General features: G+C 46.0%; 1 long non-coding RNA gene and 1 pseudogene across 1 annotated transcript; one reads left to right on the top strand and one right to left on the bottom strand.

The window, feature by feature from the left end:
* On the bottom strand, positions 1–25,059 carry LOC129693633 (uncharacterized). Its single transcript, XR_008722898.1, has 3 exons — positions 24,712–25,059; positions 659–730; positions 1–234 (listed from the first exon to the last, which is right to left on the bottom strand). It is a non-coding gene; the product is annotated as an uncharacterized LOC129693633 (long non-coding RNA).
* The window catches only part of LOC129693631 (gastrula zinc finger protein XlCGF57.1-like), a 17,389-nt pseudogene continuing 14,231 nt past the window's right edge, over positions 24,166–27,323 (top strand).

The following is a 27,323-nucleotide window of genomic DNA, read 5'->3' as shown; positions in this document are numbered from 1 at the left end:
ATTGAGAAGTTTTTAGGTTTTTTTTAGCTATTTTGAGGGTTGTTGAGGGTTTATTGAGCAGCTTTGTTTTTTTTAGCAGTTTTGATTAGCAATGTTACGAAATTTTGAGATTTTAAAAATCGTCTGCAATTTATCCCATCAGATAAAGCATAAAAAGATGTTTAATTTGACACCTAATTCACTTTCATATCTTCAGTATTAAAAACGTTATGGCCATTTTCATACTTGGATTACCTGAAATTAAAACACATAATTAGTTAGTTACCTAATTGTAGCTAATTACAAAATTCAATTACTAGATCTAAACATCTATCCATTTCTTAAGAAAAGATTTACATTTTTAAATGGCCTAAATGTCCAAATAACATTCACACAAGAATTCACATTAAAACATGATTTTTAAATCTCATTGTCATTAATTTATAGGCCAAATTTAGTGTTTAATTGCTGTAAATTAATGGCCATTTAAATCATCTTGCGAGTGGGATTTAGTGGAACACGCTGGTTTGGAAAGTTGCGGTTGCAGTGAATTTGAACCCCATGTCGGCAGGAAAAATACTGCCGGTTCGGATGGGCTCCAAGTCACCTTCTCGCAACTTAAAAATTTGATTAAAGGGATCTTACAAAGCACTTTTTAATGTAAAAATAAACAGCCTACCTTGCCTTGTCCCCTATGTGACATCCGTCCTGTTGTCGGCGTTCGAGGCTTTAGAAGATGATTTTTCATTTACTATAGCAATTAAATGATCCAAATTAGTTTAAAAATAACTGCAGAGAATGAATGTCGCAGCGATTTTCCGTCAGCAACAAAACATGCTGAACAAGATCGATTTCAATAGCCTGGAGAAAACGTCGTTTTAAACCCGCCCCCCCCCTCTCAAAGGCGTAAAAATCGAGCACACGGGCAGTGACAGAACAGCAGCGCCGCTGAAGGTAAGTTTTGCAACATACCTATTTTGATGGTCTTTGAGCAGTTTTGAGGGGGTTTGCGAGTTGGTGAAAGTTTTTAAGCAGTTAGGGTTTTTGAGGTGTTTTTTCAGGGGTCTTGAGGGCTTTTCAGGGTTGATGAGTGTTTTTGTACGGTTTTGACAGGGTTTTTTTGTAGTTATGGTTTTTTAGGGTTGTGTTGCAGTTTTAAGGGATCGGGGATTTTTGATGGGTTCAGTTGTTTTCAGCAGTTTTGAAGGTTTTTTGAGGCGTTGTTGACGATTTATGAGCAGTTTTGATTGTTTTCGAGCCATTTTGATCGTTTTTTGAGCAGTTTTAAGGGTTTTTGAGTAAAGGTTTTGGGCAGTTTTAAGGGGTTTTGAGCATTTTAAGGGTTTTTAGAGCAGTTTTGATGGGGGGTTTTAGCAGACGGGTTTCGTGACCCGTTTTAAGGTGTTTTGAGCTGTTTTAATGGGTTTTTGAGCAATTATGAGGGGGGTTTTGAAGGTTTGTTGAGTGAGCCTGTTGCCGAGATCTTCCCGGCAACAGCCTCCCATTGGCCACTTCCCCGCCTCCCACGTGGGTCCGAATGGCGGTTTAAACCAAAGATCCTGCAGCGATCTATAGGATCTTTGGTTTAAACCGTTGGTCGCGCGGGGGGAGGGGCTCCCGCCAAAAACGGCGGCCCGGGAATTTCAAACACCCCGATCACGGATTTAAAACACCACCAATCACTAGAGGAGGGGGAGAGGCAACTAATCATCTTAATTACATTTGTCTTACAAAGTCTCTCTCTCTCTCTCTCTCTCTCTCTCTCTCTCCGCCCCTCTCTCTCGACAGTATCTTTGGTATCTCTCTCTCTCTCTCTCTTTCAAGACAGAGCTAGATAGAGCTCTTCAAAATAGCGGTGTCTGAGGATATGGGGAGAAGGCAGGAACGGGATACTGATTGTGGATGATCAGCCATGATCATATTGAATGGTGGTGCTGGCTCGAAGAGTCGAATGGCCTTCTCCTGTACCTATTGTCCTCTCTCCCCTTCTCTATGTCTCTCACACACACTCAAAACTCTCTCATGCACACAGTAAAATTTAAGGGAATGGAGAGTGAAGGAGGGAGAGAGGGAGATGAAAGTGAGAGCACGGACATTTCTTGAAACTTTCTCGTACTTTCTCCCTCATCATCTCTCTCCCCCCTCTATCTCTCTCTTTCCCCACCTCTATCCCCCTCTCTCTATCTCTCTCTCTTTCCCCACCTCTATCCCCTCTCTATCTCTCTCTCTCTCTCTCTTTCCCCACCTCCATCCCCTCTCTCTATCTCTCCCATACTTTACAAAACTTTCTCAAACTTTACCAAACTTTAATCACAAACATTTCTTAAACTTTACAAAACTTTCACAAACTTTCAAAAACTTTCTCAAAACTTTCTTAAACTTTCACAAACTTTACAAAACTTTCTTTAACTTTCTCAAACTTTACAAAACTTTCCCAAACTTTACAAAATTTTTCAAAATTTTCTCAAACTTTACAAAACTTTCTTAAACTATCCAAAACTTTACAAAACTTTTTTCAACTTTACAAAACTTTCCCAAACATTACAAAACTTTCTTAAACTATCCCAAACTTTACACATTTTTCTCAAACTTTCTGCCTCCCCTGTCTCTTTTCTCCTGCAGTGAAGACTGCATCAATGAGGGAAAAGAGGAATATTCCAGAGATGAAATTCTTCCAGGAGACATTTCCAGACATCTTCGTGCAGAAAGCAAAATGAGCAAAATGGCGACCACAGGAGCTGGAAGGGGAGGGAGGGAGAGGCGTGGAAATTTCTGGAAACTTCCTCGTAGTTCTCTCGCCCACTCTGTCTGTCGGCGTAGGGAGAGAGTGGAGCGTATTGGGGCGTGTAGCCCTGAACTCACACTCGTCCACACACGCAAACACACCTACAGTGCCCTCCATAATGTTTGGGACAAAGACCCATCATTTATTTATTTATTGATTTGCCTCTCTACTCCACAATTGCAGATTTGTAACTCAATAAATCACATGTGGTTAAAGTGCACATTGTCAGATTTTAATAAAGGCCATTTTTATACAGGGCTTGGTTCGGCAACTTGAACGTCCAGGAGCGGAAAATGCTGCAGAAAGTTTCCATCCCCTATTCCCAATTCCTCCGTCTACGCCGCATCTGCTCCCTGGATGAGGTGTTCCACACCAGGGCATCGGATATGTCCTCATTCTTCAAGAAATGAGGGTTCCCCTCCCCTACTATAGATGAAGCTCTCACCAGGGTCTCTGCGATATCCCATAACACTGCTCTCTCTTCCCATCCCCCCACTCATAACAAGGGCCGAGTCCCCCTAGTCCTCACTTTCTCTCCCACTAGCCTTCACATACAACAAATAGTCCTCTGTTATTTTCACCACCTCCAACGTGACCCCACCACTCGCCACATCTTCCCATCTCCCCCCCTGTCTGCTTTCAGCAAAGACCGCTCCCTCCGTAACGCCCTGGTCCATTCGTCCCTTCCCGCCCGAACCACCCCCTCTCCAGGCACTTTCCCTTGCAACCGCAAGAAATGATACACTTGTCGCCACCCCCCCTTGACTCCATTCAAGGACACAAGCAGTCATTCCAGGTGTGACAGAGGTTCACCTGCACCTCCTCCAACCTCATCTATTGCATCCTCTGCTCTAGATGTCAGCTGATCTACATCGGTGAGACCAAGCGTAGGCTTGGCGATCGTTTCGCCGAACAACTCCGCTCGGTCCGCTTTAACCAACCTGATCTCCCTGTGGCTCAGCACTTCAACTCCTCCTCCCATTCTGAATCCGACCTTTCTGTCCTGGGCCACCTCCGTGGCCAGAGTGCGGACCACCTTAAATTGGAGGAGCAGCACCTCATATTTTGCTTGGGCAGTATGCACCCCAGCAGCATGAACATTGACTTCTCTAATTTCAGGTAGTCCCTACTTTCTCCTCCCCTTCCCAGCTCTCCCTCAGGCCACTGGCTTCTCCTCTTCCTTTCTTCTTCCCGCCCCCCTCACCCTCACATCAGGCTGAAGAAGGGTTTCGACCCGAAACGTTGCCTATTTCCTTCGCTCCATAGATGCTGCCTCACCTGCTGAGTTTCTCCAGCATTTTTGTCTACCTACCATTTTTATACCTTTTGGTTTCACCATGTAGAAATTACAGCTGTGTTTATTCCAGTCCGCCCCACCATTTCAGGGCACCATAATATTTGGGACACAGCAATGTCATGTCAATGAAAGCACTCAATAATAGACAAAAGACAACAGGTGCAGGAGTAGGCCATTCGGCCCTTCAATGTGATCATGGCTAATCATCCCCAATCAGTACCCAGTTCCTGCCTTCTCCCCATATCCCCTGACTCCACTATCTTTAAGAGCCCTATCTAGCTCTCGAAAGCATCCAGAGAACCTACCTCCACTGCCCTCTGAGGCACAGAATACCACAGATTCCCAACTCTTTGTGTGAAAAAGTTTCTCCTCATCTCAGTCTGAAATTGCCAGAGATTCACAACTCTCTGGGTGGAAAAGTTTCTCCTCATCTCAGTCCCAAATGGCCACAAATTCATAACTCTCTGGGTGGAAAAGGTTCTCCTCATATCAGTCCTAAATGGCCGACCACTTATTCTTAAACTGTGGCCCCTGGTTCTGGATTCCACCCAACATTGGGAACATGATTCCTGCCTCTAGCATGTCCAAATCCTTAACAATCCTAGTGGGTTACCGCAAGGCTCAGTGCTGGGACCCCAGCTATTTACAATATATATTAATGATCTGGATGAGGGAATTGAAGGCAATATCTCCAAGTTTGCGGATGACACTAAGATGGGGGGCAGTGTTAGCTGTGAGGAGGATGCTAGGAGACTGCAAGGTGACTTGGATAGGCTGGGTGAGTGGGCAAATGTTTGGCAGATGCAGTATAATGTGGATAAATGTGAGGTTATCCATTTTGGTGGCAAAAACAGGAAAGTAGACTATTATCTAAATGGTGGCCGATTGGGAAAGGGGGAGATGCAGCGAGACCTGGGTGTCATGGTACACCAGTCATTGAAAGTAGGCATGCAGGTGCAGCAGGCAGTGAAGAAAGTGATTGGTATGTTAGCTTTCATAGCAAAATGATTTGAGTATAGGAGCAGGGAGGTTCTACTGCAGTTGTACAGGGACTTGGTGAGACCACACCTGGAGTATTGCGTACAGTTTTGGTCTCCAAACCTGAGGAAGGACATTATTGCCATAGAGGGAGTGCAGAGAAGGTTCACCAGACTGATTCCTGGGATGTCAGGACTGTTTTATGAAGAAAGACTGGATAGACTTGGTTTATACTCTCTAGAATTTAGGAGATTGAGAGGGGATCTTATAGAAACTTACAAAATTCTTAAGGGGTTGGACAGGCTAGATGCAGGAAGATTGCTCCCGATGTTAGGGAAGTCCAGGACAAGGGGTCACAGCTTAAGGATAAGGGGGAAATCCTTTAAAACCGAGATGAGAAGAATTTTTTTCACACAGAGAGTGGTGAATCTCTGGAACTCTCTGCCACAGAAGGTAGTCGAGGCCAGTTCATTGGCTATATTTAAGAGGGAGTTAGATGTGGCTAAGGGGATCAGAGGGTATGGAGAGAAGGCAGGTACGGGATACTGAGTTGGATGATCAGCCATGATCATATTGAATGACGGTGCAGGCTCGAAGGGCCGAATGGCCTACTCCTGCACCTAATTTCTATGTTTCTATATTTTTCAATAAGATTTCCTCTCATCCTTCTAAACTCCAGAGTATACCAGGGCTCTCACGTAAGTGGGGGGCAGTGTTAGCTGTGAGGAGGATGCTAGGAGGCTGCAAGGTGACTTGGATAGGTTGGGTGAGCGGGCAAATGCATGGCAGATGCAGTATAATGTGGATAAATCTGAGGTTATCCGCTTTGGTGGCAAAAACAGGAAAGTAGATCATTATCGACAAGGTCCCACATAAGAGATTAGTATACAAACTTAAAGCTCACGGTATTGGGGGTTCAGTATTGATGTGGATAGAGAACTGGTTCGCAGACAGGAAGCAAAGAGTAGGAGTGAACGGGTCCTTTTCACAATGGCAGGCAGTGACTAGTGGGGTACCGCAAGGCTCAGTTCTGGGACCCCAGCTATTTACGATATATATTAATGATTTGGTCGAGGGAATTGAATGCAACATCTCCAGGTTTGCGGATGACACGAAGCTGGGGGGCAGTGTTAGCTGTGAGGAGGATGCTAGGAGGCTGCAAGCTGACTTTGATAGGCTGGGTGAGTGGGAAAATGCATGGCAGATGCAGTATAATGTGGATAAATGTGAGGTTATCCACTTTGGTGGCAAAAACAGGAAAGTAGATTATTATCTGAATGGTGGCCGATTAGGAAAGGGGGAGATGCAACAAGACCTGGGTGTCATGGTACACCAGTCATTAAAAGTAGGCATGCAGGTGCAGCAGGCAGTGAAGAAGGCGAATGGTATGTTAGCATTCATAGCAAAAGGATTTGAGTATAGGAGCAGGGAGGTTCTACTGCAATTGTACAGGGTCTTGGTGAGACCACGCCTGGAGTATTGCGTACAGTTTTGGTTTCCTAATGTGAGGAAAGATATTCTTGCCTTAGAGGGAGTACAGAGAAGGTTCACCAGACTGATTCCTGGGATGTCAGGACTTTCATATGAAGAAAGACTGGATAGACTCGGTTTGTACTCGCTAGAATTTAGAAGATTGAGGGGGGTTCTTATAGAAACTTTCAAAATTCTTAAGGGGTTGGACAGGCTAGATGCAGGAAGATTGTTCCCGATGTTGGGGAAGTCCAGAACAAGGGGTCACAGTTTAAGGATAAGGGGGAAATCTTTTAGGACCGAGATGAGAAAAACATTTTTCACACAGAGTGGTGAATCTGTGGAATTCTCTGCCACAAAAGGTAGTTGAGGCCATATTGGTTATATTTAAGAGGGAGCTAGATGTGGCCCTTGTGGCTAAAAGGATCAGGGGAGAGAACGCAGGTACAGGATACTGAGTTGGATGATCAGCCATGATCATATTGAATGGCGGTGCAGGCTCGAAGGGCCGAATGGCCTACTCCTGCACCTATTTTCTATGTTTCTATGTAACTTTTTTCCCCTGTTGGCAGCCGGGAACATTGGCAGCCTTTTAAATTGCCAAATTACAGCTTAGGTGGTCATTCAACACGGTTTGCATGACGCGTGCGATAATGTGCTCGGACGAAGTGCGTAGTTACCAGTCGGAATTATGGTCAAATAAAGTCACAAGCTAAACATATTCAAGACATGATATATGCCACAATGACATGCAGCAAAATTATAATACAGTATCTCAACTCTTTTTACGCATTGCAATTTTAGATTAGATTAGATTACATTCAACTTTATTGTCATTGCACAAATACGAATACAGGTACAACAAAATGCAGTTGAGCATCTAATCAAAGTGCAAAGTAGTAAAAATACTGGTTAAAACAAATTGTACAATGTGGATAAATTGATCGAATACATAGGCAAATAAATATATACAGATAAAAGGATATAAAAGATAGCTAGCATCAGGCCTGTGAGTTCAGCAGGGTAATGGTATTTTGGAAGAAGCTGGTCTTCAGCCTGCTGGTGCGAGACCAGAGGCTCCTGTACCACCTCCCTGATGGGAGGAGGGCGAATAGTCCATGGTTTGGGTGTAAGAGGTCCTTAATGAATTTCCCAGCTCGTCTCAGGCACCGTGTGCAGTGGAGGGCATCCATGGCAGGGAGCGGGGCACCGATGATGTGATGAGCGGTTTTCACCACCCGTTGCAGTGCCTTCCTGCCAGCTGTTGTGCAGCTGCTGTACCATACCGTGAAGCAGGTGGTCAGGATGCTTTCAATGGTACAGCGGTAGAAGTTGGACAGGATCTGGGGGGACAGGTGAACTTTCTTAAGCCTCCTCAGAAAGTAGTGGCGCTGCTGCACATTTTTAATCAGTTTGGTGGTGTTGAGGGACCAGGACAGATCCTCTGAGATGTGTACTCCGAGGAATTTGTAGTTGGAGACGCGCTCCACCTCGGTCCCGTTTACATGGATGGGGGTATGTCTGCCGCCTCTGGTCTTCCGGAAGTCTACCATGATTTCCTTCGTCTTCTTTGAGTTGAGGACGAGGTTGTTATTGGTACACCAAGCTGCCAGGTGCTGGACCTCCTCCCTGTAGGCTGATTCATTATTGTCCCTGATCAGTCCTACCACTGTGGTGTCATCAGCGAATTTTATGATGGCGTTGGAGCCATACATAGGGACGCAGTCATGGGTGAAGAGGGAGTAGAGGAGAGGGCTGAGCACACAGCCCTGTTCAGTGGAGGAGGTGAGATTGTTGATCCTAACAGACTGGGGTCTGTTGGTGAGGAAATCCAGTCCAGTTGCAGAGGGAGGTGATGATGCCAAGTCCGCTGAGTTTGGTGATCAGACTGGCGCGGATGACAGTATTAAATGCGGAGCTGAAGTCGATGAACAACAACCTGATGTAGTTCTTGTTATTGGCCAGGTGGGTCAGAGAAATTAATGCAATTTCTATTAGTTCTTTCCACTTCCAAACAAAAATGTGGTTGGATTATTCAGCATATGATCAACCTGTGTCAATAAATCCTGGACCATGGTAACATATATGCTTAACCATGCACACTACAGATTGATGCAAGCATGTTTTCTGTGAAGGACCGAAAATTACCATGACATGGCCATAGCATGGGTCGTTATTGCTATTGGTACAGAAATACTCTCGCTTCCCACATAATTTATGCATAACAAAATATACAGGTTGCAAGGAAATTTCTAAAGGCATTTTATGATAATAGCTGTTAAAACCGACTATACCCATCTGACAGGTTAAACATTACACCAACTGACAAGAGATGGCCAAAGGACATAACTGCAGCAAATGTTCTTTTGGTAATATGTTTAAAGGTGTCAAAACGCCACATTACCAGACATTCAGATTAGATGTACGTGTTGTGAACAGCAATGAAGATACCCAGTTTGAACGCACCAGATTAAAAAAAATATTTGATAAACGCTGTTCCCACTTCAGAATTAACGTTAAAATTTCAACTGAAATATCCCCTGACCAAATTTGTGATGTATATGACTGACTGTAGAAGTACATCCTGGATAAATCCAACATATGGTTGTGAATGTTGCTCATTAAATAACAACAGTACTGATACTCCATATTAAGAGCATTGATTTGCCATTAAAATTAATTCTGTAATGACGTGTCAATGGCAGCAGTGACAATCGAACACTGCGGTTTTAATCTTTCACGTGTTCACAATTTAATTAATCCATCTTTATGAACTAAAACAAATAATAACATTGGGATTTAAAACACATTTGATTGCATTCCGTTATCAAACATAGTCAATGTTCGCTCTGAAGACATTTCCAACACAATAGGGTCAGGGGGGGTGGGGGGTGTGAATCAGTGTGGGTCGATAGATGGCGGGTGGGGGGTTGTTGAGAAGGCAATCGGTGCGGAATGGATGGATTGAGGCAGGTATGTGTTGGTTGGAGTATGTAAAATTGTGAGGGGAGAGCACGGGGGATGTCAGTGGTGTTGAATGGGGGGATCAGTCCGGGATGGATGGGAGGTCAGTACAGGATGAATGGTGAATCAGTACAGGATGAATGGGGAGGGGATCAATATAGGATGACTGAGGGGATCAGTATAGGATGAATGAGGGGTTCAGTATAGGATGAATGAGGGGATCAGTACAGGATGAATGGGGGGGATCAATATAGGATGAATGGGGGGGGATCAGTACAGGATGAATGGAGGAGAAGTGCAGGATGGATGGGAAGTACAGCATGAATTGGGGGACCAGTGTAGGATGGATGGGGAGTGGCAGGAGAATCAATGCAAGGTGGATAGGGTGATCAACACAGGATTAATAGATTGGGGGGTAGATGGGGAGGGGAATACAGTGGATGTCAGTGAGGACTAAATAGAGGCGGGGAATGGGGATCAGTGCGGGATGGAGAGGAGGGGCCTCAGGATGGGGGAGGGGGGGCGTACAAGAGAGAGGAAGAGATAGAGATGGGGAGGAAGGAAGATCAGCGCTTCTCGGACAACATCGCCCCGCTGCCTTGGCCGTCCCTGTCCACTGCCAAATGTCACCGCCACAGGGGGAGGCGGTTGGGATCTCCTCGCCACAGCCTCCCCTCCACCGCCAGCCAACAGCAAGGTGCAGGGCCGAGCGGTGCAGCTCAAAGATCCTAAAGCTATAGGATCTTTGGTGCAGCTGTTTCAGACGGAGGAAGGAGGCCTCGGCGTGTGGGAGGGTTTGTTTTGAAAGCGCCATTGGCAGAGTGGCAGCAGCGGCCGCTATCCGGGCGGGGTGCGGGAGGAGGAGCAGATGGAGTCGCTGCTGCTATTGTGCGGGGCCCGTCATTCATTCCGACCCTTCATCACCACCCACCTAATATCTTTACCCCGCAATACAGCCGTCGCCGACACAAAACGTCGCGTTCCTTTCCTCCAACGATGCTGCTAGTTACTCCAGTTTTTTTGTGTCTCTCTCCGGTATAAACCAGTATCTGCAGTGCCAAGCCGGGCAAAATGACTCGGCGTTTAGATCGCCCGGTGGCACTTTGGGTGGTCAATGGCACCCAGGCAACCGTTAATTTTGAACCCTGTATACAGGCCCAGCCACTCCATTCTCTCAGCATATGACAGTCCCACCATCCCGGGAATTAACCTTGTAAACCTACGCTGCACTCCCTCAATAGCAAGAATGATTTGGAGGTCTCCTCAAATTTGGAGACCTAAACTGTACACAATACTCCAGATGTGATCTCACCAGAGCCCTGTTCAACTGCAGAAGGACCTCTTTGCTCCTATACTCGACTCCTCTCGTTATAAAGGCGAACATGCCATTCGCTTTCTTCACTGCCTGCTGTACCTGCGTGCTTACTTTCAGTGACTGATGAACAAGGACCCCCAGATCCCTTTGTACTTCCCCTTTTCCCAACTTGACGTCATTTTCTTAACTTCACGCCAGTAATCATATGTAGTATTTTGTTGCATATCCTTTGCATGCAATGACTGCTTGAAGTCTGCGATTCATGGACATCACCAGTTGCTGGGTGTCTTCTCTGGTGATGCTCTGCCAGGCCTGCATTGCAGCTACCTTTAAGCTTATGCATGTTTTGTGGGCTAGTCCCCTTCACTTTTCTCTTCAGTACATAAAAGGCGCGTTCCATTGGGTTCAGTTCGGGTGAAACAGCTCAAATGTTAAATGCAACAAATGCATCACATTGGAATAACGTTGCACACTCCCGCAATGTTAAATGCAGCAAATGTGTTGCAATCAAGCAATATTGCAACACACCCCCCCCAACTGAGAAGTTAAATGCATTAAATGGAGAGGGTCAAGAGCTTCAAATTCCTGGGCATTCATATTTCCGAAGATCACTCCTGTTCTAAGAACACTGATGCAATTATAAAGAAAGCACATCAAGTGCCTCTACTTCCTGAGAAGATTACGGAGAGTCGATATGTCAAGGAGGACTCTCTCAAAATTCTACAGGTGCACAGTAGAGAGCATGCTGACCGGTTGCATCGTGGCTTGGTTCAGCAACTTGAGCGTCCAGGAGCGGAAAAGACTGCAGAAAGTTGTGACCACTGCTCAGTCCATCATCGGCTCTGACCTCCCTACCATCGAGGGGATCTATCGCAGTCGCTGCCTCAAAAAGGCTGGCAGCATCATCAAGGTCCCACACCATCCTGGTCACACACACATCTCCCAGCTACCTTCAGGTAGAAGGTACAGGAGCCTGAAATCTGCAACGTCCAGGTTCAGGAACAGCTGCTTCCCCACAGCCATCAGGCTATTAAAATCAACTCAAACAAAACTCTGAACATTAATAGCCCATTGCACTTTATCTGCTTATTTATGTGTGTGTGTGTGTGAGAAAAGGGTTAATAGAGATGGTTGATTTATACTAGAGCTCTGAAATATAACTTTGAAAGAAATAAGGTGTCAGCAGAAGCCAGACTGCTGGTAGAATAGAAAATACTTCAGTATGAGTTTTAAGGGAAGTAAGGCGGACTTGAGAAGTATATAAGGTCAAACAGATCTGCGCAGGCCTAATGAGATTATATGAATATGTACTCACGCCCACTATGACAAGATGCCTAATTTAAATGCACATGCGATGCATGATAGGGGAGGTGTCTTTGCGTTCTCGTGGGAATCTGGGCTTGATGTCATGATTGGAAGAAGCTCAATGGGGAGGGATGCTCAAAGATGCCCCAATAATGCTCAATATTGGGGAGTTGCAATAATGGACAATGGAATGCAATACACAAAATATTTCTGTGACAGTGGACACGTGGAACTTGGGACCGCAATTCTTTTGGAAGCAGGGTCAAATTTCAGTTGACTTTTGGTCATTGAACATGTACATGGTTTCACTTTGATGAACGTAGCTTTCAATGAACACATTAGGGTAATATTTCTCTACCCAATGGAAAGCCAGCCTATTACAAAACAAAAAGGTTCAAATAGGAAATATCCTGAGCACGCAACAATGGAAATAAAACTGAGGCAACTGAAAGGTGTAACATGTATGGATCACAAGACAAAGGAGCTGCCATTTAAAACAGAGGTGTGCAAGAATTTCCTCTCTCAGTGGATGATGAATCTCTGGATTTTTATATCCTGGATGATGTCGACGTTAGATCACATGAGGTATTCAAACGCAAGGTAGATCAATCAAATCATCTTATCAATTAGGTCCACTTAATATAAATAATGTTCACAAAATCCACATTACATCCAATTCACACGAATAAAATAACCATTACAGCAGAACTACCTGTATCAAATCATACACAAATGTCCCAAATTACCTTAATTTCACAGATTTCATCACGTCACAAAATGGTGCAAAAACAGCAAATTAAAAGTTAAGACACAGATTAAAGTTGCATCTCAATGTAATTAGTTTAACATCATATTCCATAACTGTGCCACAGTTGATCAGCTTATTTACAACGACTGTTGCTAAAACTGGCCCTACTTGTGAAGAAAGTTTGCCATCCTGCACTGCACAAAAGTAGAACACAGCTTGATATCCAATTGCAAACGTGAGCCTTACAGCACCTCCTATCAGCTGTTATTTAATTCTACAAGTATGGCCAAAGTTCTATATAGATTTCCTTTGCCGATATTGGACTTATCTGTATTTCATCCCATTTCCATTTCCATGTGCAAGGACACAAACAAATTGCTTTTTCCATGAGCACTTTCCATTTTTCAGCATTCCAGTAATTTTGAATTATTGTCACTGCTAGGATACAGGAAAACAAACCAGCTGATTTGGACATGGCAAAGTTCCCCCAATAACCAGATAAAATATTCTGGTGAAGTTGGTTCCTGTTTAAGTATTAGGCATCAAAAATCCCCGGTATTCATCAAATAGTATCACTGAATGTAAGACGACAGATTAGGCCTCTAGTTCATCCAGAATTGGCACCTCAGACATTTTAGCACTTCCTTATCACTGGATTGGCAATTCTTGCAGGATATGTGTGTATAAACTGACTCAAAAGCAAATCCTGCTCTATTCTCAAAGTAACTAAAATTCAAAACAAAGAAAACAATGGAATTTGCACTCATAAAATGAGCAGCACAATGGCGCAGCTACTACCTCACAGCACCAGAGACCTTGGTTCCATACGGACATTGGGTGCTGTGGAGTTTGAGTGACTGTGTGGGTTTCCTCCGGGTGTTCCAGTTTCCTCCCACATCCCAAACACATGCAGCTTTTTAGGTTACCGTAAATGGCCTCCATAAAATTGCCACTAATGTAGAGAGTGTTTGAAAAAGGGGAATAACATAGTGTAGCGAAACCTGGTGGTGGCTCAGGGTAATCGAACCCTCGTGATTGACTGGAGGGAGGAGTCACTGAGAACACTGAGGTGTTCTAATGGCTGTATTTTCTTGCTTATGTAAATTATCAGTACTATACAAGGTAAGTGGAAAAGAAAATTACAATACCTGTATCAATCCAAATGTCACAATTTATAAAAATATTTGATGATCTTTCCCCAAGCGGACAATTTCCAGATTGAATTTAGCCTCCTGATGACAAAGAAGGCTATTGTCTACTGCGAGGGGAATTGATTACAAAGGCACGCAGTTTCTGCAGATAGTCGCAACATTTCCTCGAGAAAGATCTTTTAAAGGAGAGGTCAGAATATAAAGATGTAAAGAATACCAAGTTGTTCAGGTTAAGTCTGCTCAACCAATAGCTGAAATGGGATAAGCCGTGCTCTCTTCTCACTATTACCATCGACAGTAGCCACAGAAGTGTAAATGTCCCACACTCCCAGTTCGAAAAAAGCTACTGTCCCATCAGTTTGTTGAACTGACCTAATGCTACCACAGCAACGGAACATTACAGACCATCTCTTGGCAACAATGCATTGTTTCATTTTCTGGATTCCATTTTATAGACAATAGACAATGTCATATGACAATTACCTGAATGGTGCAGGAGCAGGTCATTTGGCCCTTTGAGCCTGCACCACCATTCAGTGATCATGGTTGATCATCCACAATCAGTATCCCCTTCCTGCCTTCTCCCCATAGGATAGAATATAGATTATTGGAGGTGTTTCAGTTTGTTCCTGCAGCCAAATAATTTATCATATCAAATTCCTTTAGTCCACTGGAAGTAGATCACCAAACTTCAGAGATGTCCTGCTTCTATCGCCATAATCTCCAAGCACTATGTCATTAATCCTAACATTGATTTCTTTCAATTCCTACTGTGAGGAAAGAGTTAATAGACATGGTTGATTTAGACTAGGGATAGAAAAATATAACTTAGAAAGAAATAAGATGTCAGCAGAATCCAGACTGCTAGTAGAATAGAAAGTAACGATATAAAGAACAGAAAGAAATTCTAGATAAAAAGTAGCAATAGAAATACTTCAGTAGAAGTTTGGGTGGGCGTTCCACGACGTTCTCAAGGGAATCTGGGTTTATGTTATGATTGGAAGAAGCTCAATGGGTGTGAAAATAGTGGAAAGAAATGTATAAAGATAGAAGACATCCCGATCCTCGGTGTGCCTCTAGGGGACATCAGAGGAGAGGCACCTACGTGACGTGGGAAACCGGGGGTTGGCAGTTGAGGAGTTGCCCAGGCATGCACACGAGCCTGCGGCTGCTGTAGAGTTGCTAAATAAAGATATACTCCGTTTACGTCGTCGTACGAGCCTTATTATACAAATAACTTGACATTCTGCAGAATATGAACTTAATAAAAACACTTCTTTGCCTGAATTTGTCTCAAAAGCGTTTGTGATTTTGAATCTCACAACATGGGGGCTCGGTTCCCGGCATCAAATACTCTGCAGCTGACGGGAGTAGACGGACGAAGGGAAGGTGCACCCTGCTGAGTTCAGCGGTCTCAGACTCCTTGCTTGCCGTCAGCTGTTTGAGCAGTAGTATCCGGACCAAACAGAGACTCGGCAAAGAAGTGGGAGTGATAGGAGATCGCGAAAATTGAGTGATTCAGTGCATAGACCCCGGTAAGAAACTTTGACTATTATAGTATTACCTGGGCAATTTGATAAGAGATCGGAGAGGAATTCCGTTCGAGAGAATGGGGAATGTAAATGAAAAACCTGAAAGGGAGGGGAAAGGCCATAAGCCAAATCCCCGCATTCTGCCCAATAGTCCGTTGGGGCGAATGCTGAACCGCTGAGGGGCAGGAAATACCCAGGGGTTGGAGAAGACAACAATGATAAGGTATTGTTATTTTGAATGGCCAAAGCACCCGATAAAAGGAGCTTCAGTCTGGTGGCCAGAGGATGGGTCAGATGGGGATTGGGTATATGTGAAGCAGCAGGCATTGAATGCATATGTGAGAAATAAACCCAATCCAATGATAGAAGAAACCATGTATGCCGCGGTATGGGACACGGGATGTAATCTGTTGAAATTAAAAGAAGAGGTTGAACAGTCAAATTCCTCTGCACCCTCATGGAATTTACTGGAGAACCTAGCTCCTCCCTATGTACATCAATTACCCGAAGTAGCGCCGCCAATTCAACCCCCGCCCCCACTTGTGGTGACGGGAGTGGAAGAGGTGACACCCGGGTCCGCTTTGGTGGTAAAGAGAAAGGTCACGGTAAAACAAGAATTTAATGATGATGTTACTGACAGTGATGACAGCGACAGTCACCTACCGGACCCCAGGAGTGAGAAAGAAAAGGCATTAAAGAGACAGGAGGCGGTCGGGGTAGATGAATTAAATCACCCGTCACCAGGAGAGGGAGTCAGAAGGTCAGACAGAGTAAAAAGAAGATCGGTAAAAATTAGACCCCTAAGAGAGGTACCCATGGGAGGACCCCAAGGGGGAATGGGGTTTGTTAATGTCCCCTTAACTAGTACTGAAGTGAGGAATTTCAAGAAAGAAATGAAAAGCCTCCTAGGGGATCCCTTAGGTCTGGCAGAGCAGTTAGATCAATTCCTTGGGCCAAACACTTATACATGGGAGGAGTTGATGGCCATTATGGGGAATCTCTTCACATCAGAGGAGAGGCAAATGATTAGGGCAGCAGCAATGAAAAAGTGGGAACAGGAGAACCCTCCAGGGCAGCAGAATGCGGCGGCAGCAGATAAATTCCCAGTACAAGAGCCAGATTGGGACAAGGGAACAGCAGCAGGACGAGGGAATATGAAGGACCTGCGGGATATAATTATAAAAGGGATAAGAGAGGCAATACCCAAAGGACAGAATTTCGAACGAGCATTTGAGAATGGACAGCAGAAAGATGAGGCCCCGACAGTGTTCCTTCAGAGACTCAGGAAGAACATGCAACAGTATTCCGGAATAGACCCGGACTCAGGGGCAGGACAACAATTGCTTAGGGCCAATTTCGTGACCAAATCCTGGTCTGATGTGAGGAAGAAATTAGAAAAGATGGATGACTGGAATGAGAAACCACTACCTCAGTTGCTTACAGAGGCCCAGAAAGTGTAGGTGTGGAGAGATGAGATAAAACAGAAGGGGAAGGCACTGATTATGATGCAGGCTGTAAAGCGAGTGGTAGATGTTAAGGAACAGGTAGGTACAGGATGGAGAGGGAATTACTCCCGAGGAGAGATAGAAGAGGATGGCAGAAGAGAGGGAGAAGGATATGGCAGAAGAGAGGGAGAAGGATACGGCAGAAGAGAGGGAGAAGGATACGGCAGAAGAGAGAAGAGAGGGAAGGATACGGCAGAAGAGAGGGAGAAGGATACGGCAGGGGTCGGGAAGAGACAAATACGGAACCACATTGGAGGGTGGGACCTATAAGATGTTATTATTGTAACAGAGAAGGACACTTCAAACGGGAATGCCCTGAGCTTGTAGCGGAGTTCCGCACGTACAAAATGATGGAAAATGAATAGAAACATAGAAATTAGGTGCAGGAGTAGGCCATTCGGCCCTTCGAGCCTGCACCGCCATTCAATATGATCATGGCTGATCATCCAACTCAGTATCCCGTACCTGCCTTCTCTCCATACCCTCTGATCCCCTTAGCCACACGGGCCACATCTAACTCCCTCTTAAATATAGCCAATGAACTGGCCTCGACTACCCTCTGCGGCAGAGAGTTCCAGAGATTCACCACTCTCTGTGTGAAAAAAGTTCTTCTCATCTCGGTTTTAAAGGATTTCCCCCTTATCCTTAAGCTGTGACCCCTTGTCCTGGACTTCCCCAACATCGGGAGCAATCTTCCTGCATCTAGCCTGTCCAACCCCTTAAGAATTTTGTAAGTTTCTATAAGATCCCCTCTCAATCTCCTAAATTCTAGAGAGTATAAACCAAGTCTATCCAGTCTTTCTTCATAAGACAGTCCTGACATCCCAGGAATCAGTCTGGCGAACCTTCTCTGCACTCCCTCTATGGCAATAATATCCTTCCTCAGATTTGGAGACCAAAACTGTATGCAATACTCCAGGTGTGGTCTCACCAAGACCCTGTACAACTGCAGTAGAACCTCCCTGCTCCTATACTCAAATCCTTTTGCTATGAAAGCTAACATACCATTCGCTTTCTTCACTGCCTGCTGCACCTGCATACCTACTTTCAATGACTGGTGTACCATGACACCCAGGTCTCGCTGCATCTCCCCTTTTCCTAGTCGGCCACCAATAGGGGGGTCAGGGGTTCCCGTCCCTGGGGTTAGGGGGCTACAGAAGGGAACCACTGGTAAATTTAAAGATAGGACCCCAGGGAGAGGATATGGTGTTTATGGTAGATTCAGGAGCGGAGCGATCAAGTGTAATCAAAGTACCCGCAGGTATGGAGGCAGGACAAGGGAGAATAAAAATTACTGGGGTTGGGGGAACTGTGATGGTAGCTCCCGAGATAGGAGGAGTAAATGTAAGGTATGAACACCGGGAGACAGTAGAGGACCTGATCTTAGTCCCTCAGGCTGGTGTAAATTTAATGGGCAGGGATTTACAAATACAATTGGGAATAGGTACAGCACCGATAGAAGGAAGAATAGTGGTTCAGCTGTATGCTCTAAGATGAGCAAAGAATTAATGATCAAATATGGGCCAAGGAAGGAAACAGAGGAGGTTTGCAAATACCCCCTCTTCAAATAGCATTAAAAGATGGTGCAGACATAGTATGAGTAAGACAGTACCCCATTTCGACCGAGGGACGAAAAGGCTTACAACCAATCATTGAGAATTTATTAGAGGACGGGTTATTGGAACCATGTATGTTCCCCTACAATACTCCGATTCTACCAGTCAGAAAGACCGACGGGACGTTTAGACTCGTACAGGACTTGAGGGAACTGAACAAGGTGGTCTAAGCCCGACACCCGGTAGTGCCTAACCCTTACACCATCATGGGACGGATACCCCCAAGCCACAAATGGTTTAGTGTGGTAGATTTAAAGGATGCCTTCTGGAGCTGTCCGCTGGCAACAGAGAGTAGAGACTTATTCGCCTTTGAGTGGGAAAACCTAAAAACCGGGCGAAAGCAACAATTCCGGTGGGCGGTGCTCCCTCAAGGTTTTACAGAATCACCAAATTTATTCGGCCAAATTTTAGAGCTGGTATTGGAGGATTTCCCAGGTCACTGGGAAACGCAACTATTACAGTATGTGGATGACGTCCTTTTGTCAGGAGAGATGGAAGAGGAAGTAAGGGACGCCACAATAAGCCTGTTAAACTTCTTGGGAAGGAAGGGGTTAAGAGTGTCTCGTAACAAGCTTCAATTTGTGAAACAAGAGGTAAAATATCTGGGACATCTGATAAGTGGAGGAAAGAGATGAATAAACCCCGAAAGGATAGCTGGGATCACGGGAATACCACTACCAAAGAATAAGAAAGAGATCCGAAAATTCCTGGGATTGATAGGATACTGTCGACTGTGGATAGATGATTACTCCAGACAAGTAAAATTCCTGTATGATAAATTGGGAGAAGAAAAAGACAAAGTTCAGTGGACCCCAGAACAGGAGTTGGAATTTGGGAAATTAAAGAACAGTAGAACAACCTTTCCACCTGTTTGTAAATTCAGACAAGGGGGGTGGCACTCACCCAGAAAAGAGGGGGAAATCGACAGCCAGTGGCCTTCCTCTCGAAAATATTAGATCCAGTCTCCAGGGGATGGCCGGGATGCATACAAGCGGTAGAAGCTACCGCAATATTGGTGGAAGAGAGTAGGAAATTAACCTTTGGAGGCACTCTGGTTGTTTCTACACCACACACAGTAATAACCATACTCATTCAGAAATCCAACAGATGGTTAACAGACTCTAGACTTTTAAAGTATGAGGCCATCCTGATGGAAAAAGACGATTTGATGATAATTACGGATAAGAACCTTAACCCGTCCCAATTCCTGTATCCAGCAGAGAAACAGGGTGACAAGGAAGAGGGCCCGGTACACTGCTGTAGTGAAATAATAGATTTACAGACAAAAAGTAGAGAAGACTTAGAAGAGCAACCTCTGGCTGAGGGCAGCCGGTGGTTTATACATGGATCCTCCAGGTGCATAGATGGAAAAAGACATAGTGGGTACGGTATAGTGAACGGGGAAACTATGGAGGAAATTGAAAGCGGCAGGCTGCCTGGTAGTTGGTCAGCTCAATCTTGTGAATTATATGCATTAATGAGAGCTTTGGAATTATTGGAGGGGAAGGAAGGAACAGTATATACCGATTCAAAATACGCTTTTGAAGTAGTACACACCTTTGGGAAGATCTGGAAAGAGCGAGGAATGATAACAACTCGAGGGAAAGAATTAGCGCATGAGCAATTGGTAGTAAAGACACTGGAAGCCTTGCAAAAACCAGAACAAATAGCCATAGCACATGCGGCAGGGCATCAGAAGGGTAACACCCTGGAGGCTAGAGGAAATAGGGCAGTGGATGAGGTTGCAAAAAGAGCAGCCACAGAACAGATGGTAGAAATGAAGTCACTAATACCTTTAAGGGAACCAGAGGAAAAGATACCTATCTTTAGTGAGAAAGAACAGGAAAACATGAAAGAAATGGGGGCTCAGCGTACTTCAAATGGGAAATGGTGGACACCAAATGGAAAGCAGCTATTGAACAAAGAAATAATGAGGGAGATATTAGGGAGATTACATGGACAAAGCCATTGGGGAACACAAGCCCTCTGTGACACCCTCCTCAGAACCTACGCTTGCTATGGGATGTTTACCATGGCCAAACAAGTCATAAGGGGCTGTGTAATATGACAGCGAATTAATAAGAAAATCATGAGAGCAGTCCCAGGAGGAGGCCAACCATTAGCAGTTAGGCCCTTCCAAAGAATACAGATAGATTTTACCAAGCTGCCCCGGGTACGAACATGGAAGTACCTGTTAGTGATAGTGGACCATTTCACCAGATGGGTAGAGGCATTCCCCACGGCAACTGCCACCTCACAGGCGGTAGCCAAGATATTATTAGAACAAATTATACCCAGATATGGGATTGTGGAAACAATAGACTCAAATAGAGGGACCTATTTTGCCTCCAAAACACATGGAATGATAATAATAATAATAATAATACATTTTATTTATGGACGCCTTTCAAGAGTCTCAAGGACACCTTACAGTCCTGTAAGCTGCCCTGGAGAAGGCTCTGTCCCCAAAACTGCAGAGGTTGGACTTGTGGATGGAGAGGAGACCAGCTGATGTGGATCTGAGGGGCCGTGAGGGTTGGTAGGGGGAGAGGAGGTCAGTGAGATATGGGGGGGGGGGGGGGGGGGGGGGGGGGGGGGGGGGGGGGGGCAGATGGTGGAGGGCTTTGTAGGTGAGGATCAGGATTTTGTAGTTGATCCGGTGGGAGATGGGAAGCCAGTGAAGTTGTTTGAGGACTGGAGTGATGTGATGCCAGGATTTGGTGTGGGTGATGAGTCGGGCGGCTGCGTTCTGGACCAGTTGGAGTCGGTTGATGTAGTTGGAGCTGATGCCAAGGAGAAGTGAGTTGCAGTAGTCCAGTCGGGAGGAGATGAAGGCATGGATGAGTCTTTCAGCGGCGGGAGGTGTGAGAGAGGGTCTGAGTTTGGCAATATGTGATATGTGAAGCACTGGGAATAGAATGGAAATTGCATACACCATGGCATCCCCAGAGCTTAGGAAAGGTGGAAAGAATGAATGGCACCTTAAAGACCCAAATCACCAAGTTGATAGAGGAAACGAGACTCCCCTGGACTAAGTGCCTCTCGATAGCCCTGTTGAGAATCCGAACGGCACCTCGAAAAGACATAGGGATATCACCATATGAAATGTTATTCAGGCTCCCATACTTAGGGAAGATAGAAGGAGTCCCAACAATACAAGAGAACGATGCGTTCCTGAGGAACTATTTGCTGGCAGTGTCCCAATCTCTTGCAGAACTAAAAATTAAAGGATTGCTGGCCCAGAGCCCATCACTGGACTTCCCGATTCACTCAGTCAAGGCTGGAGACTGGGTATTAATAAAAACGTGGAAAGAAGAAAAACTGCAACCTAAGTGGACTGGACCCTACCTGGTGTTACTAATCACCGAGACAGCAGTACGAATAAAAGAGATTTGGCTATGATTGGAAGAAACTCAATGGTGAGGGATGAGTGTGAAAATAGTGAAAAGAAATGTATAAAGATAGAAGACATCCCGATCCTCGGTGTGCCTCTAGGGGACATCAGTGGAGAGGCACCTATTCTGCAGAATATGAACTTAATAAAAACACTTCTTTGCCTGAATTTGTCTCAAAAGCGTTTGTGATTTTGAATCTCACAAAGTGATATTGCAACCCCCCGGGATGTGAGATGCATTAAATTCATTGCAATAATCTTGCAAAACCCCTCAGATGTGAAATGCAATGGTGACGTCATAGAGGGAGAGAGAGAGAGGAGAGAGAGAGAGAGAGAGATGGAGGAGTGTAGAGAGGGAAGGAGGGAAAGAGAAATTGAGGGAGGAATGACGAATTGAGAGAAAAATGAAAAATTGAGTGAAAGAGAGGGGGAAGGTGGAAGAGGGAAGGAGAGATGGGAGGGGAGAGAGAGATGGAGAGAGAGAGAGCAAAGGGAGAGAGAGAGGAGAGGGGAGAGAGAGAAAGAGAGAGAGAGAGAGAAAGGAGAGAGGGAGAGGGAAAATAGAGAAGAGGCAGAGAGAGGGAAAGAGAAAGGAGAGAGGGAGAGGGAAAGAGATAGGAGAGGGAGAGAGAGGAAGAGAGAGAAAGGAGAGGAGGGGGGAGAGGAGAGTAGAGATAGAGAGAAAGGAGAGAGAGGGAAAGATAGAGGGCAGTGGAGGGGAGGGGAGAGAGATAGAGGGGAGAGAGAGAGAGAGAAAGGGGAGGGAGAGAGGGAGAAGGAAAGCGAGAGGGAGAGAGATGGAGGAGTGCAGGCTGCGGGAGGGAGGAGGGAAGGTGGGGGAGAGAGAGGGAAATAAATTGAGTGGGAAGGTGGGAGGGAGTGAAAGAGAGGGGGAAGATGGGAGGGAGGGAAGGAGAGATGGAGGAGAGAGACAGAAAGGAGAGGGAGAGAGAGAGAGAAAGGAGAGAGGGAGAGGGAAAGAGAGAGAGGAGAGGGGAGAGAGAGAGAGGGAGAGAGAGAAAGGAGAGAGGGAGATAGAGGAGAGGAGAAGAGAGGGAGAGGGAGAGGGAAAGATAGAGAGGATAGGGGAGGGAGAGGGATGCATTTTAAAGGAATTGCAGTTTTCACTTTCGGAGCAGATTTGCAAGTTTGTCCCCAGCATCTGAAGAAGGGTCTCGGCCCGAAACGTTGCCTATTTCCTTCGCTCCATAGATGCAGCCTCACCCGCTGAGTTTCTCCAGCATTTAAGTCTACTACCTACTAAATTCAATCTTTAGTTGACTTCAGAGTGGTGGCGTTCGTGCGTGCGCGTGTGGAGGGCGTGCGTGTGCGGGCACACAATACTCCAGGCGTGGTCTCACCAGGGCCCTGTACAACTGCAGAAGTGCCTTTTTGCTCCTCCTTTCGTTATGAAGACCAAAAGGCCAAAATTGCACACAATACTCCAGGTGTGGTCTCACCAGGGCCCTGTACAACTGCATAAGGACTTCTTTATTCCTATACTCAACTCTTTCTCCATTTTCTTTAGTGTCCTTTCCAAATAAAATGAAAACATCTTTTACACTTTGTGGACAACTGAATGTTTGAAACATGTTCTACCGCTGGGCCACCATGATGACCAGAGAGGGAGGGGAGAGGTAAATACTTCTCTCTCCCTCTTCCTCCCTCCCTCTTCCTCCCTCTCTCTTTCTCCCTCTCTCTTTCTCTCTCCCTCCATCTCTCTCTCTCTCTCTCTCTCTCCGTCTCTCTCTATCTCTCCCTCCCTCTCTCTCCGACACACACACACACACACACACAGAGGGAGGGAAGGTGGGATAGAGGGAAGGAGAGAGGGAGAGAGGAAAGTAGTCCGACTCATTCTTCAAAACTCCAAAATTCCTACCCCCTCTCTCTCTCCCCCCCTTCTCCCCTCTCCCTCCCTCCTCCTTCTCTCCTTCCTCTCCCTCACCATCCTTTCTTTTGTCCTTTGTCTCTCTCCCACTCTCCAAAACTATCTCAACACGTTCTCAAAACTTTCCAACTATCCCAGACTTTCTCTCACACTCATTCCCTCCCCTCTCGCTCTCTCTCACTCACTCTCTCTCTAACCCCTCCACCCCACCCCCTCTCTCCCTGTCTCTCTCTGTCAATCTCTCCAAAACTTTCTCAAACTATCAAAACTTACTCAAAGCTCTCCCAAACTTTCTCTCACACTCTCTCCCTCCCTCTTTCCCTCTCTCCATCCCTTCATTCTCCCCCCTCCCCTCCTTTTTCCTCTCCATCCTACCCTTAATGCCCCAAAAAACAACAAAAAACACCCCGGAACCAAATTTGCGGCGCTTCGCCCTCCATCCGGACGCCCGAGACCCGCCGTCCCGCTTTGTCAGCGCCGGTGCGCCGCCTTAAGCGCCCCCTCCCTCCGGAAGCGCCTTTGTGGACAAGAGGTTCGCCACTCAACCGGAAATGGTGCGGGAATCAAGCTGCAAAAATAAGCAGGTAAGGATAAAAGCGATAGAATCAGCAATGTAGCCAGGAATACATGCATTCCCTTAATGCAGCAGGGGGGGCATGCACAGGCGCTTGCAGATCGATCCCTGCATTTTATAACTCTCCCTATATTCACACTTAATATAGCCCCTCAGGCCGATTTCTGTCTAATTTCCAAACCATTTGCCCCAATCCCCCAAACTCACCAAGCCGACCTTGCGGGACAACGACGTGGATGTGGGGAGCCCGGAGCGGCCAAAACAGGCCTTTCGGCCCATTTCCCCCCTGCCAACCCGCAGTCTACGCTCGTCCAAATCCAGAGAGAGAGAGAGCGCGCCACACTGGCCTACATGCCACATCCACACGAATCCCACGTAGCTGCCCACGTTTGGCCGATATCCCTCCAAACCTCTCCTCTCCATGTACCGGTCCAAGTGTTGTTATAGTCCCAGTCTCAACCAGCTCCTCCAGCAGCTCGTTCCATACACCAACCACCCTCTGTGTGGAAAAGAGAGGCCCAGGAACCGTTGGTGAGGGAGGAGCGGCGTCCGGGCAGTAAGTATAATACCCGATCGCGGGGATTGTTTCCACAGAGGCCCAGGAACCGTTGGTGCGGGAGGAACCCAACTCTGTAACGTTCAATTCGCAGTTCACTGTTCAAAACGAGTGGGCTTGAGGAAGCCGCTGATTGGTGGTAGCCGACTAGAGGCAGCAGCTGATTTGGGAGTCAGATCCCTGCTGATTTCTTCCAGCACTTTGTATTGTATCCAGGATAAAGGGGGAAGCAGTTTACTGTTCTGAATGTCAGATGTGGGAGGTCATGGAGTCTGATAGCCCTCCAGACGTCCACATTTGCGCCAGGTGCGTCGAGATGGGGCTCCTAATAATAATAATAATAATACATTTTATTTATGGGCGCCTTTCAAGAGTCTCAAGGACACCTTACAAAAATTTAGCAAGTAGCGGAAAAACATGTAAGCGGAATGAAATAAATAGTAGAGACATGACTAGTACACAAATTAAAGACAGAATTCAATTCAAAACACAATACGAGGCAATTCAAGCACAGATGAAAAGGGAGGGGGACGTGGGGCTAAGGATAGGCAGAGGTGAAGAGATGGGTCTTGAGGCGGGACTGGAAGATGGTGAGGGACACGGAATTGCGGATCAGTTGGGGGAGGGAGTTCCAGAGCCTGGGAGCTGCCCTGGAGACGGCTCTGTCCCAAAACTGCAGGTTGGACGTGGATGGAGAGGAGACCAGCTGATGTGGATCTGAGGGACCGTGAGGGTTGGTAGGGGAAGAGGAGGTCAGTGAGATATGGGGGGGGGGGGGGGAGATGGTGGAGGGCTTTGTAGGTGAGGACCAGTGTTACATCCGTCTGGTCAGGGAGAGTGAGGAGGTCATAGAGAGGAGTTACAGAGAGGTGGTCACTCCAAGACCAGGGGAGACAGACAAGTGGGTCATAGGTAGGAGGGGCAAGGGGCAGAGGCAGGGACTAGAGAGTACCCCAGTGGCTGTACACCTTGGCAATAAGTACTCATGTTTGAGTACTGTTGGTGGGGGTGGGGGTGGGGGGGGTGGAGACAGCCTACCTGGGGGTAGCGACAGCGGCCGGGCCTCCAGTACAGAGACCGGCCCTGTTGCTCAGAAAGGTAAGGAAAAGAAGAGGAGGGCATTAGTAATAGGAGACTCTATAGTTAGGGGGTCAGACAGGCGATTCTGTGGACGCAGTCGGGAGACCCGGATGGTAGTTTGCCTCCCTGGCTCCAGGGTCTGGGATGTGTTTGAACGTGTCCAAGATATCCTGAAATGGGAGGGAGAGGAGCCCGAGGTCGTGGTGCATATAGGTACCAATGACATAGGTAGAAAAAAGAGAAGAAGTCCTGAAAGGAGAATTTAGGGAGTTAGGAAGAGAGTTAAGGAAAAGCACCGCAAAGGTAACAATCTCAGGATTACTGCCTGAGTGAGGTGGAGGATAAATGCGTGGCTGAAGGACTGGTGCAGTGGGCAGGGATTCAAGTTTCTGGATCATTGGAACCTCTTTTGGGGAAGGTGTGGCCTGTACAAAAAGGACATGTTGCACTTGAACCTGAGGGGGACCAATATCCTGGCAGGGAGATTTGCAAAGGCTACTGGGGAGACTTTAAACTAGAATGGTTGGGGGGGGAAGGGAATTAAATAGAGAAAGCTAGTGGACAGTGTGAGGCAGGAGGCAGATAAGGGAAGCACTCAGACCCAATTATTATATAAGGGTAAGAGTGTTGTATAATATACATTATTGTATAAGGGTAAGAGTGTTGTAAAAACAAGCCTGAATGCAAGGAACGTTCGTAATAAGATAGATGAGTTGAATGTGCAGATAGCTATTAATGACTGTGATATAGTTGGGATCACGGAGACATGGCTCCAGGGTGACCAAGGCTGGGAGCTGAACATCCAGGGATATTCAATATTCAGGAGGGATAGACAGAAAGGAAAAGGAGGTGGGGTAGTGTTGCTGGTTAGAGAGGAGATTAACGTAATAGAAAGGAAGGACATTAGCTTGGAGGATGTGAATCAATATGGGTAGAGCTGCGAAACACTCTAAGGGGCAGAAAACGCTAGTGGGAGTTGTGTACAGGCCACCTAACAGTAGTAGTTGATTTGGGGATGGCATCAAACAGGAAATTAAAAATGCGTGCAACAAAGGTAAAAGAGTTATAATGAATGAATGACTTCAATCTACATATAGATTGGGTGAATCAAATTGGCAGGGGTGCTGAGGAAGAGGATTTCTTGGAATGTATGCGGGATAGTTTTCTAAACCAACATGTTGAG

Source organism: Leucoraja erinacea, unplaced genomic scaffold (genome assembly GCF_028641065.1).
Source record: "Leucoraja erinacea ecotype New England unplaced genomic scaffold, Leri_hhj_1 Leri_374S, whole genome shotgun sequence".
Lineage (NCBI taxonomy): Eukaryota > Metazoa > Chordata > Chondrichthyes > Rajiformes > Rajidae > Leucoraja > Leucoraja erinaceus.
The sequence above is the reverse complement of the archived record's forward strand: the minus strand, read 5'-3'. Positions and strand labels throughout refer to the sequence as shown.